Source organism: Loxodonta africana, chromosome 2, assembly GCF_030014295.1.
Source record: "Loxodonta africana isolate mLoxAfr1 chromosome 2, mLoxAfr1.hap2, whole genome shotgun sequence".
Lineage (NCBI taxonomy): Eukaryota > Metazoa > Chordata > Mammalia > Proboscidea > Elephantidae > Loxodonta > Loxodonta africana.
The window spans coordinates 56769894-56784562 of record NC_087343.1 but is presented as its reverse complement, the minus strand read 5'-3'; positions in this window follow the sequence as shown (position 1 = coordinate 56784562).

The window sequence follows — 14669 nt, the reverse complement described above, 5'->3', positions numbered from 1 at the left end:
ATTCATGAATTCTATCATTTTTTAAGAAAACCAAAGAATAATGTTCATCCTGAAAAGATGACTAATTATAAATTCAGTTCTACTTGTGACCATATTTTTAAAAATAATTTTTATTGTACTTTAAGTGAAAGTTTACAAATCAAGTCAGTCTGTCACATATAAACTTATATACACCTTACTACATATTCCCATTTACTCTCCCCCTAATGAGTCAGCCCGCTCCATCCTTCCAGTCTCTCCTTTCGTGACCGTTTTGCCCGTTTCTAACCCTCTCTACCGTTCCATCTCCCCTCCAGACAGGAGATGCCAACACAGTCTCAAGTGTCCACCTGATACAAGTAGCTCACTCTTCATCAGCATCTCTCTCCAACCCATTGTCCAGTCCCTTCCATGTCTGATGAGTTGTCTTCGGGAATGGTTCCTGTCCTGGGCCAACAGAAGGTTTGGGGACCATGGCTGCCGGGATTCTTCTAGTCTCAGTCAGACCATTAAGTATGGTCTTTTTATGAGAATTTGGGGTCTGCATCCCACTGTTCTGCTCCCTCAGGGGTTCTCTGTTGTGCTCCCCCTGTCAGGCCAGTCATCGGTTGTAGCCGGGTACCATCTAGTTCTTCTGGTCTCAGGATGATGTAAGTCTCTAGTTCATGTGGCCCTTTCTGTCTCGAGCTCATAGTTATCGTGTGACCTTGGTGTTCTTCATTCTCCTTTGATCCAGGTGGGTTGAGACCAATTGATGCATCTTAGGTGGCCGCTTGTTAGCTCTTAAGACCCCAGACACCACACTTCAAAGTGCCATGCAGAATGTTTTCTTAATAGAATTTATTTTGCCAATTGACTTAGAAGTCCCCTTGAGCCATAGTCCCCAAACCTCTGCCCTTGCTTGGCTGACCTTCGAAGCATTCAGTTTATCCTGGAAACTTTTTTGGTTTTGGTCCAGTCCAGTTGAGCAGACCTTCCCTGTGTTGAGTATTGTCCATCCCTTCACCTAAAGTAGTTCTTATCTACTATCTAATCAGTAAATAACCCTCTCCTACCCTCCCTCCCCCCCCTGCAGTAACCACAAAAGAACGTGTTCTTCTCAATTTATACTATTTCTCAAGATCTTATAATAGTGGTCTTATACAATATTTGTCCTTTTGCAACTAATTTCACTCAGCATAATGCCTTCCAGGTTCCTCCATGTTATGAAATGCTCTTGTGACCATATTTGACTTTAAACAAAATACTTCCTCTATCATACATACTTTATCGTCTCAAGATCTATAAAATCTTCAAACTCAAACTTCCAACTCACTCTTAAGAACAGAGATAGGGTTGCTATGAGTCCGAATTGACTTGATGGCATGCAAAAACAGAGTTATGTATTGAAACTGAAAGACGTCAGCAGACAACTACAATGTAACCTGGCTATTTTCTCTAGATATAAAAATTCCATTTTATGGGTCGTTGGATTTAGACACTATTAACAAAAGTATTCATCACAGGCAGAACCAACATGGTGCCCTAGACAGATGCATTATGTTGTCTCTCTGAAGCAAAACCCCAAAAAACTAAGTAAAACTGTCAGTCCTGGAACTCCAAGTATCAAATGAAGGAATAAAGAAATAGATCAAACACTGAATGGAAGAAGAAACTGAAGGAAAACAGAGAATGAGGAGAGATAGAGTGGAGGTCCCCTGCCAAGTGACACATGTAGGCATCTTGGAGCACAGCCATCAATGACCCCAGACAGAGAGTATGCGGAAGCAACTCCCAACAGGAGACGAGCACAACATAAACAGAGAAACACATTTTCCTACCCCTCACCCTTTTCCCCATTCACCACCTCCAACCGTCCTGACTGGCCATACTGAGCCTCCTTGGCTAGGGAGATACCAGCCCACTGCTAACCTAGGTTCACCCCGCCCCATCTACCAACTCCTACCACGCTGTTTTTTTTTCCCTTTTTCTTTCTTCCTCCCACCTAACCTGTACCTCATCTCTAACCTTTCTCACTGGGCTACACCACGCCATGTTGGCTACAGAAGGCTAGAGAAACTAGCCCACCACCAACCCAGGTCCACCCCACCCCCTCCTGCCAGTTCCCGCCATATCAAAGTGTTTTCTTTTTCTTTTCTCTTTTACTTCCCATGCCCCCTTACTTCCTCCCACCTAGCACCATACCCCACCTCTACCCCATCCTGCTGAGCTACACCAAGCTGCCTTGGCTCAAGAGGCATCAGCCCACCAGCAGCCTGGGTCCGCCCTGGCCCCACCCACTGGCTCCAGCCAGGCAATTTTTTTAAACCTTTTTTTTCCTCCCTCCCACCTAGCCTGTACCTCACCTCTACCCCTTCCTGCCAGGCCACACCACACTGTCGTGGTTAGACAGGCAGCCGTCCCCAGCCAGGGTCCACCCCACCCCACGTATCTGCTCTGGCCATGCCGAATTATTTTTCACCTTTCTTTTCTTTCTCCTTCCTACCTAGCCATGTACCCCACCACTATACCTTCCCAGTGAGCTATGCTGCACCGCCTTGGCCAGAGAAACACCAGCCCACTACCAGCCCAGGCCTCCCACCCCCTCACCAGCTTCTGCTGAGCCATTTTATTTTTAATCTTATTTTCCCTTTCTTCCTCTATCTAGCCCCATACCTCATCTCTACCCATTCCTGCCAGGCCATGCTGCACCACCTTGGCTAAAGAGACACTGGTTTACTGACACCTCGGTCTGCACTGCCCCCACCTGACATGCCATTTTTTTTTCCTTTTCCTTTTCGACCTTTTCTTCCTCCCCACCTAGCCCTGAAAGCCACCTCTATGCCTTCCCACCAAGCCTTGCCATACCACTATGGGTAGAAAGCTACCGACCCACAGCTGCTCCAGGTCCCACCCACCTCCAACAGCCCCTACCTGTCAGCTCCTGCAGCAACATTTTAAAAATGTTATTACTTTTTCTTTCCCTCCCACCAAACACCATAAGCCACGTTACCCTACCCCCCTTCCTGCTGGGCCACACTGCACCACTGTGGCTAGGGGGCTGCAGGCCTGCCATCTTCTATCTTTCACAGAGCCCCATACGCCACCTCCCCCACTTCCCACCAGCACCCAGGTCCACTCTGCCCCCACCCACTGGCTAACCTCCTTTTCTTTTTTCTTTGTTCCCTCCACAATGCCACATAACCCATCCCCCTTCCTGCTGGCACTCACTGTGCAGCCACAGCTAGAGTGTTCCCAGCTTGGGCCTGATGCTGCACCAGGCCAGCATCGCCCCTCTTCCCTGCCACCCGACCAGATGCTGAACAGCAGGCTGGGAGCCCATACCACTCCCCGTCTGAAATCCACACCTATCTGACAAGTGGTGTGAATACTCCCATGTTGCTGAACCAGTATTAGGAGGCAAATAGAGCCTGCCCACCTGGACAAGGTGGTGACAGCTATTGTGCCACAGAACAGCAAGCAGAAAACCATGCCTGACCCACTTCACCCTGACATATCAAAACAAAAAAGCACTATGAAACACATGATCAATCAATAATACCTTAATTTTAATGTCTCAGAGAGAAGAGACAATATCAAAACATATAAAAAAGCAGGACAAGATGGCTCTATCAATGACCATAATAAAAAATCAGATGACCTTCTGGCAGAAAAAAACATAGTGGAACTATCTGATATGGAATTCAAAAGATTAATATTTAGGGCTCTCCAACAGACGGGTTCTGGCTGAAAGCAGAGAATACTAGAAAGATGTTTACCTGGCTATGCATTTGACTCTGTGGATCATAACAAATTATGGATAACCATGGGAAGAATGGGAATTCCACAACACTTAATTGTGCACATTAGGAACCTGTACATAGACCAAGAGGCAGTCATCTGAACAGAACAAGGGGATACTGCATGGCTTAAAGTCAGGAAAGGTGTGGGTCAGGGCTGCATCCTTTCACTATACCTGTTCAATCTGTATGCTGAGCAAATAATCTGAGAACCTGGACTATATGAAGAATAACATGGCATCAGGATTGGAGGAAGACTCGTTAACTACCTGCATTATGCAGATGACACAACCTTGCTTGCTGAAAGTCAAGAGGACTTGGAGCACTTACTGATGAAGATCAAAGACCACAGCCTTCAGTATGGATTACACCTCAACATAAAGAAAACAAAAATCTTCACAACTGGACCAATAAGTAACATCATGATAAACGGAGAAAAGACTGAAGCTGTCAAGGATTTCATTTTACTTGGATCCACAATCAACACCCATGGAAGCAGCAGTCAAGAAATCAAAAGATGCATTGCATTCAGCAATTATGCTGCAAAAGACCTCTTTAATGTGTTGAAAAGCAAAGATGTCACCTTGAAGACTAAAGTGAGGCTGACCCAAGCCATGGTGTTTCCAACTGCCTCATATGCATGAGAAAGCTGGACAATGAATAAGGAAGACCAAAGAAGTATTGATGCCTCTAAATTGTGGTGTTGGCCAAGAATATTGAATATACCATGGACTGCCAAAAGAATGAACAAATCTGTCTTGGAACAGAACCAATCAGAATACTCCTTAGAAGCACAGATGGCGAGACTACATCTCATATACTTTGGACATGTTATCAGGAGGGATCAGTCCCTGGAGGAGGACACCATGCTTGGCAAAGGGTCGGCAAAAAGGAGGAAGACCCTTAACAAGATGGACTGACACAGTGCCTGCAACAATGGGCTCAACCATAATGATTGTGAGAATGGCACAAGACCAGGCAGTGTTCATTCTGGTGTACAGAAGGCAGCTATGAGTTGGAACCAACTTGATGGCACCTAATGACAACAATAGGTTAGCAAAGAGATCAAGGAAAACAAAGCCAAACAAAGGAAAAAATAATAATGGAAAACACACACAAAACCAACAAAAACATAGCCAAAATCAGAGAAAACACAAAGCAATGGAAGAATTCAGTAAAATAACTCAAGAACAAAACATCAAAAGAAATAAACAACTAGAAATCATACGAGAACAGTACATAGAAATCCAAAAGATAAACAACAAAATTTCGGAAATGGACAACTCAATAGAAGGTTTTAGGAGTAAACTGAAACAATGGAAGATAGAATCAGAGAGACTGAAGACAAATTCATGGATGCCATTTTGAGGAACAATGAGTAAAAAAAACAAAGAAAAGTGAAGAAAACCTAGGAATCATGTGGGACACAATCAAGAGCAAAAAATCTGCATGTGATCAGAGTTCCAGAATGGGGGAGAAAATGGAAAACACAGAGAAGATTGCTGATTTGCTGACAGAAAACTCCCCAAACATCATGAAAGATGAAAAGTTGACCATCCAAGATCAATGAACTCTATAGAGGGTACACCTGAAAAAAAAGTCACCAAGACATATCACAATGACACTTGCCAAAACCAAAGACAAAGAAAGAATCCTGAGAGCAGCTCAAGAAAAACAAAAAGTCACTTACAAGGGGTAAAATAAGACTAAACTCTGATTACTCGACAGAAACTATGTAGGCAAGAAGGCAATGGGATGACAAATATAAAACCTTGACAGAAAAAAACAGCAAATCAAGCATAACATATTCTGCAAAAATCTCTCTCAAATTAGGACATTTCTAGATAAACGAAAATTAAGGGAATATGCAAAAACCAAGCCAAACTTTAAAGAATTATTAAACGGAGTCCTTCAGTTAGTGAATCAACAACATCAGACAACAAATGAAGTCAAGGACACAGGACCACACCAGCCAGATACTAACCTAGGTAAAGAATTCTCAGTAAAACAAAGCTAATAAGACAAAACAGGGAAACAGAGACGTCAATCTGTAAATGATGACAATGTCAAAATTACAAAAGGGGGAAAAATAGTACAGGTATACCTAGAAAAAACCTAGTGCCATCGAGTCAAACTGTCAAATGGAGAGGAAGTCAAGGTGATATCAAGTAATAAAGTATTGGTTCAAACTTAGAAAGATAAGGGTAAATTTCAAGGTAACCACAAAGAAAGTTAACAAACCTACTCATCAGAATAAAAAAGAAGAAAAACTTAAAATTTCAGTAAATCTATAATAAAGAAAGAAAATACACAAACAAAAGGAACTCAGCACAGGGCAAAGGCGAACAAAGAAAACACCAGCACCGCAAGAAAAAAAAGCACAACAATATGACAGCAATAAACTCATACCAACTGATGATCACACTGGATATAAATGGCTTAAAGGCACCTGTAAAGAGACGAAGAACGGTAGAATATATAACAAAACCACGACTGAGCAATATGCTGTCTACAAGAGACACACCTTAGACAGAAACACATAAATATATTAAAAATCAAAGAATGGAAAAAAATTTATCAAGCAAACCATAACCAAAAAAAGGGCAAAGTGGCAATACTAATCTCAGATAAAATAAACTTTAAGACAAAATTAACCACACTAAAGACAAGGAAGGACATTACATAATGATAAAAGGGACAATCCACCAAGAAGACAAAACCTTAATAAATATCTACTCACCCAACAACAGGGTTCCAAAATACACAAAACAAACTCTAACAGCACTGAAGAGAGAAATTGACAGTTCCACAATAACATTAGAAGACTTCAACACACCACTCTCGGTAAAGGAAAGGACATCCTGAAAGAAAATCAACAAATATACATAAGATCTAAAGGCCAAAATCAACCAATCTGACCTCACAGACATATATAGAACACTGTACCCAACGGCAGCAAAGCATACATTCTTTTCCAATGCACAAGGAAAATTCTCCAGCGTAGACCCCATTTTAGGCCACAAAACAACTCGATAAAATCCCAAACACTGGAATAATACAAAGCATTTTCTCTGACCACAGTGCCATAAGAGTAGAAATCAGTAACAGGAAGAGCAAGAGGGAAAAAAAAAAAAATCAAACACATGGAAACTGAATAACACCTTGCTTAAAAACAACTGGTTAATAGAAAAAAATCAAAGAATTAAAAAAATTCTAGAATTAAATAAGAATGAAAACACATCATACCAAAACTTTTGGGACACAGCAAAGGCAGTGCTCACAGGTCAATTTATAGCAATAAACACATTAAAAAAGAGGAACAGGCCAAAATCAAAACATTAGCCCTACAACTCAAACAAATAGAAAGAGAACAGCAAAAAAAGCCTATGGCTACCAGAAGAAGGGAAATAAACATTAGAGCAGAAAAAAAAATGAAATAGAGAACAGAAAAACAATACAAAGAACCAACAAGACCAAAAGTTGTTTCTCTGCATAGATCAACAATATCAATCTTTGATGGTTATGAAATGGGGGGGGTGAAGGGGAAATCACAGACAAGTATTAACTTTGGTGAAGGAAAAGGCAGCGAAGGATATAGGAGGTGATCGGCACAACTTTACCAAGGCAAAGTCATTCAGGCTTCCTAGACATATCCAAACACCTTGAGAGACTGAGTTACTGGGGCTGAGGGCTAGGGATCATGGTCTCAGCGGACATCTAGGTCAACTGGCGTAACACAGTTTCTAAAGAAAATGTTCTCCATTCTACTTTGGGGAGTAGCATCTGGGGTCTTAGAAGCTTGGGGGCAGCCATCTAAGATACATCTGGTGGTCCCTGCATGTTCGGAGCAAAGGAGAATGAAGAAAACCAAAGACACAAGGAAAATATTAGTCCAAAGGACTAATGGACCACATGAACCACAGCCTCCATCCACCATCTTTCAGCCAAAGATTAGACAGGTCTATAAAACAAATAACACAAGAGAGGAAGGTGCTTCTTAATTCAATCAAGTATACCACTCCAAATGTGCGACACCTGCCCAAAAGCAAAGATGAGAAGGCAGGAAGGGACAGGAAAACCAGATGAATGGACACTGAGTACCCGGGATGTAAAGGGAAAGGGGGAGAGTGCTGACACATTGCAGGGACTGCAACTAATGTCATGAAACAATTTAAGATTTTAGAATGAGAAACTAATTTGTGCTGTAAACTTTCACCTAAAACACAAAACTGAAAACCAAACAAAAGTATTCATCACAAGTTAGCTAAGTCCTGTTTATTCTTAAATTTAAATACAACCTTAATATTAAACTGTGCCTTAATTATTTTACCTAAATTTTTCTCATTTCTGAAAAACCATCCTTTCTCTTTACATATGATTAAGGGGGAAAAATCTTTTGAATTGAAATTCTAGCAGGCACACATAAGCTTAGCCTAATGCCTGGCCACGTGGTAGCACGTCAAAGAATATTTAATGAATGATGTGCACTTTTATGAGTGCACCCAGCATTTAGTAAGCACCTTGTTGTTGTCTTACTTTTAAATCTCACACTTTTGGTTCTTTCTCAAAAAAAAAGAGACTTTAAATCTGATATATTTATTTACTTACGTATTATTTATTATTTTAAACCTTTCCTGGCTCAAGAAAGCCTCACTTTGTTACAGTCAAAGTGGACATGTAGTCATTCTAGGGAATTATTACATAAATAGTATGAAGTTTCATTTTGATAAAAAACTGGCTTTGTGAACTTGTACAAGTGACTCCCTGTTCCATAATTTTAAGGAGCCGTGGTGGTGCAGTGGTTAAGAGCTCGGCTGCTAACCAAGAGGTCGGCAGTTTGAATTCACCAGCTGCTCCGTGGAAACCCTATGGGGCACTTCTGCTCTGTACTATAAGGTCAGTATGATCAACTTGACACAACGTTTTTTTTGTTTGTTTTGGTATTGTTACCTTTGAAGGTCATTCTGAAAAGTAAACATTCACCTAAATGCCGATAGTGACACTACCAAACAACTGCAACTGATAGTTTAAAAAGGTGGTTCTGGGATCTCTTTCATGGTTTCATTTTCCCATGTTTTGAAATGAATGCTCAAGTAAGACTACTGTAGGTTTAATAATGACCCCAAATGATATCCAGGTTCTAATTCGTAGAATCTGTGGATTTTTACCTTTTATGGCAAGAGAGACTTTGCAGCTGTGATTAGGTTAAGGCTTTTGAGATGGGCAGATAATTCTGGATTATCTGTGTGGCCCCTAAATGTAATCACAAGTGTCCTTTTAAGAGGGAGGCAGAGGGAAATTTGACCTGAGAGGAAGATAATGGGATGACTGAAGCATACCACTGGCTTTGAAGATGGAGGAAAGGGTCACAAGCCAAGGAGTGCAATGAATGCCGCTCTAGAAGCTGGAAAAGAGCCTCTGGAGGAAGTGTGGCCCTGCAGACATTTTGATTTTAGCCCAGTGAAATTGATTCTGGATTTATGACCTCGAAAACTTTGAGAACAAATGTGTGTTGTGTTAAGCCACCAAGTTTGCGGTAATTTGTTACAGCAGCTGTTGGAAACTAATATAAACTAAACGAGACTTGTGAGGCATTGGTGGTTCAGTGGTAGAATTCTCACCTTTCATGCGAGAGACCCAGGTTTGATTTCCAGCCAAAACATAACTGTTCATCAGTCATGGCTTGTGTTGCTAAAATGCAGGACAGATTCCAGAGGAACTTGCAGACTAAGACTGACTAGGGAGAAAGGCCTGGTAATCTACTTCTGAAAATCAGCTAATGAAAAAACCCTATGGACCACAATGTTCTGATCTACAACCAGTCATGGGGATAGAGCAGGACCAGGCAGCATTTTGTTCCATTTTGCATTGTGTCACCATGAGTCGGGGGCCAACCCAATAGCAGCTAACAACAAGCCTTGTACTTATCAGAACATTTCTTAATGAAACTGCATTTAATTTTACTTAATTTCTGTTTCTGATATTCTAATAATCTTGATCCTAAGCATCTGGCAGCCTATAAAAAGGCGGGTAGGCTTTGAGCCTACACAACTCTTTTCATTTTTAAAATCCTCTATTCCGTGTTTACCACCACCTCCTCTTCATTTACCAGAAATATTTTCCCCCAGGAGACTGTGTGTCCTTGACTGCTCCTCTCTCTTTCTTACCATCTTGCCCTGTTGCCCTATTCACTGCCGCAGCTTTAATTACCTTACAGCCATAGCCTTGGCTGGTCTTCTAAGCTCCAGACACATATATCCAAGTCTGCTGTGCATCTTCAGCTGCTTGGCTCACTGGCATCTTGCATTCTGTCTTAACTAGAAATGAATTCATCTTCCCATGCATAAAGTTCTAAACAGAAAACCAAATCACACCAGAAGAATGAATGCTTCATCAAATATGTTAAGAATTTTGTTTTGTTTTACACAATAATGGAAAACTAGATTTTTTTTTTTTTTTTTGCAGATGTCAGTTTTGAGAAATATTTCTTCCAGCATTTCTTCACTTTGCCTTGTTCCACGTGGACCATTCTAGTCATGATGCAAATGACTGCAAGAATGGAAAATCCAGCCTCCAAGCTATTCTGTATGTGAATTCTAATAATATAATCTTCTCAAGTATCAAAAACTTTGTATATATGTAGCTACTTTTTCTATGTATCCACTATGAGCCAGATTCAATACTCATAAAATATTCACTGTATAAAGTGCTGCTTTGACATCACGTTGAAGTTTTCTTTTTAAAGTTTAAATCAATTTTATTGAAGTGTAATTTATCCTTAATTATATATATATACTAAGTTGTACTCATTTTAAGTGTAGAACTAATATGAAGTGCTTTCTAAGATACAGTAAGGAAAAAATAATATGGTACAAGAGCACCAGTACATATAGTATGCTCTGTTTAATAAAGAAAATAAAAACATGCACATGTATTTGCTTCTTTTTTTTTACAAAAAGAAACACAGGAAGGATAAGCCAGAAAATAATAAGACAGGTTAAACTACAGAGTGTAAGGTGAGAATGGGATTCCTTAGAGCATAACTTTTTAATACAGTTTTGGCTTTCAAGCCAAGTTAAAATTTTACGTATTTAAAAAAAAAAAAAAAAACCCTAAAAATGAATAAAAACAAATGAATCTAATTATGTATAAAAATTGATAACACAAAAAAATTGCAAAGAAATCCTGAACTTTATCTTGTAGTTTGTTGCTGGTGGTAGAGTAGTAATTTTGAAACCGTTTTGTGTAGATGGTAGGATACAGCAAATGAGTAAATATACTGATTTTTAGAAAGCAGGGTTCTCGCTGTGGGAGAAGGGTGATAGAATGTAAAGTGGGGGGAAGAGAGGAAGAACTCTGAGCAACTGGACTGGAAGTAGAAGTCATCAGTATAAATTCATAACAAAATACACGTGTGTGCATTTAAGCTGTCTACTAACGGGTTAATAAATATAGCAATGAGAATATATAGCACTCTAATCTTGATTTTTAAATATTATTTTCCATTAAAAGGAAACAGCTCCTTACAGAAGTGACTGATACAAGGTCTGAGGGAGGAACATACAAGGTAAACCTAAAAGATATTGTTCCAAAAATCAGAGAAATGATCAAAAATGATGAAGACGTGCCAACCAGTTTGAAGGAACACGTGTTGCCCACGTCTGAGACATTAAAAATAATGACAGTAATAAATAGTGAATTAAGCCCATAGCCAATAGTAATTTTAAAAATAAAAGGTGTAGGTGGCCAGCTAATAAAGGTAGGAAAATGATAAAAATGATAGAACTGGAAAAATCACCATTTTGCAACCTCCAGTGTAATAGCTAATTGAGGCAAGGATAATCAAAGGTGGCTAAAACGATTTGATTAAATTCTGGGGGGAAACAGGATTCATGCAATCTCAAAGCATCAAATCCATAGATTACATATTAACTAACCACTGTACCACCAAGTGATCAAACTTACCATCACGAAAAAAATGGACAGTGACTTTAGATGCCTCTCTGAAGTCACTAAGATGGACATAATATTGTATATATAGTATTCTTGCCAAAAATGTTTAACTTGAATTTAATTATGAGGAAAAAACCAGAGAAATACAAACTGTGCAACAGTCTACAAAACAACAAGCCTGGCGTCCTCAAAAATGCCAATGTCATGAAAAAAAACCACAGAAGCAGGTGCATTTTCAAGATTAAAGGTGACCAAATTCAATGTTGGATTATTGACTGGATCCTGTATTTTTGAAAAAATAAGTATGAAGAACAGTACTGGGACAAAATGGGAAAATCTGAATATGGGCTATAGTTACTCTATCAATGTTCATTTTTTAATTGTGACAATATTATTGTGGCATATAGAAGAAAATGTCCTTTTTCTTAGAAGATATTTAGGGATGAAGTGTCATGATGTCTACATTTTACTTCTAAAAGAGAGAGGGAGGGGAAAGTAAATGTGACAAAATGTTAATAAATTTAAGTAAAGGGCACATGGATGTTCATTTTTCAACCATTCTATAAGTGCGTAATAAAGAGTTATTATTTCTCATAATAAAAAATTTTCACTGGGAAAATTCCAGTGAAAAGGGGGGAAAAAAACTAAACATAATTAGTGACTTTAGACAAGGATAAAATTTATTATGTTCTAACACATTATTCACCACGTGCCATTGTTGGCAGGCTTTGTTCAACATCATGTCAAAATCAGCATTGTGTGCTTTCTAGGATAATGAAATCTCCCCACTTGTTCTTGCCCTGACAACTGAAGACACTAAAGCTTCTCATTAGTTTCTCAGTGACTGATAATTCTAGCAGTTTCTTCAGCCTAGACCCACACCAACTGGGGTCTGCAGAACAGGTGTAATTATTTCTGTATTTATGGGTAATTAATTAAATCACAGTGCAGAATCTAATTGTTTTTTCCATAAAGTGATTTAATCATCACTAGTTTTAGTGATAAATGTTTGAGATTTACCTTCCAAAGAAAAATCTTAGAAGTCCACTCTGTAATAATTACCTTTTTTTTTTCAGTTGCTGAGAATTTAGATTATTTTTTAATTATTTAAAATGAAACACAAGGTTGTTTCCTTAAAAAAAAAAAAAAAAAAACCTTGAGTCCTAAAATTTAAAAAAAGCACTTAAAAATAACCCTTGAGTACTCACTGTAATTTTTAGATGGGTGTAAACATCAACTTAAGCAGCTATTAAGTAGAGTCCCAGTAAACATACTTTAACAGTTTCAGCTGAAAATCAGAAGACATTAAGAAATAGGAGCTTTGGTTTGTCTTCACAGTCATTTAAACAATCAAAGACAACCAATGTTTATTGAGCTTTCCTATGAGTGAGCCTTTGTGGAAGTCATTGAGAAAGAAGTGGCAATCCTTCCCCTTATAGTCATTTACAGTCTGGCTGAAAAGGTAACAGTTATATTTATAAGAATATAAGTGTAAAAAACATAGAAATAATCTAAATGTTGAAAAATAGAAGGTTAAACTGGCTAGCCACTACATACCATGTTATAGAAAAATGTCAGGGGAAAAAGGGGTATATTAAGTGAAAAGAATTTTTTATATTAGTGCAATTTTGTTTTAAAAAGAAACTAGATATGCACAATGTTACTGCAATTTTGTTTTATAAATGCAAAAATACGTATGTACAAAAAGAAAAAATACCAGAAATACACATACAAATTGTGTGTATACAATGGTTATTCTGTAACAGCAGAGTCTGTGATTTTTATATTCTTCTTTGTGATTTTCTGTATCATGTATTTTTGTAACATTTATGAACAACAAGCAAATACTTTAAAGAAATAATTTAATAAGATAATTAGCTTTTTTTTCCATTTACCATCTAGTCAATTCCAAACTCATGGTGATCCCGTATGTGTCAGAGTAGAACTGTGCTCCGTATGGTTTTCAATGGCTGATTTTTGAAGTAGATTGCCAGGCCTTTGTAGACTTTTTTTTTTCTTTTTGTAGACTACAATCTCCTACCTTTCAGCTACCAGTCCACTGGCCCAGGGACTCCTTAATTAACAATAAATGAAAAAACCAAACCCACTGCTGTTGATTCCAACTCATGCTTACCCTATGTATCACAGAGCAGAAATGCTCCATAGGGCTTTCTTGGCTATTGTCTTTATACAGAAGCAGGTCACCAGGCTTTTCTATTGTTGTGCTGCTGGGTAGGTTTGAGCTGCCAACCTTTAGGTTAGTAGTCCAGTGCAAACTGTTTGTGTCACCCAGGGACTTTTTAATTAACAATACAATGCTGTACATGCTAAGCAACAGAACAAATGGTCTTGATAGTTCTGTAAGTCCAATTTTGTAGGGCTGGAGCACTGAGGAATGTCTTCCTAGAACAGACAGAACTGCCATGCAATGTACTACACAGTGCCTTATACACAGCACCATACGTGCTGAATAAATAGTTCAATAATTAGTTGGCTCGGCAAAGGAAAGTAAAGGAAGAAAAACCATGGGCTTGGTACTATGAAGCACTTCACTTCGATTAGAGCATTTACTCTTAATCAACTCTATGAGGTCTGTACATCTATTTTAGAGATAAGGAAACTGAGGATCAGAGAAATTTTATTAACTTGACAAGGATCACCTAGCTAGTAAGTATTTGAACCAGAATTCAAACCCAAATATTGTAACTCAACATTTTCTCCTACTGAATGACTAACAATTGCAGGATGACTATAAAGTTCCCTCTCAAGGTATACATATTATATGAGGGCAGGGAAATTGTCAGCCTTATTCCACTATGATCTCAGGGTATAGCACAGTACATGACAAAGCAACCATCAAATAAAAACTTAATGATAAGTTTACAACCAAAATGGGATAAATTAAATCTGAAGTTCAGATTCAATCAATAGGCACTAAAACTTTTAAATTAAAATATT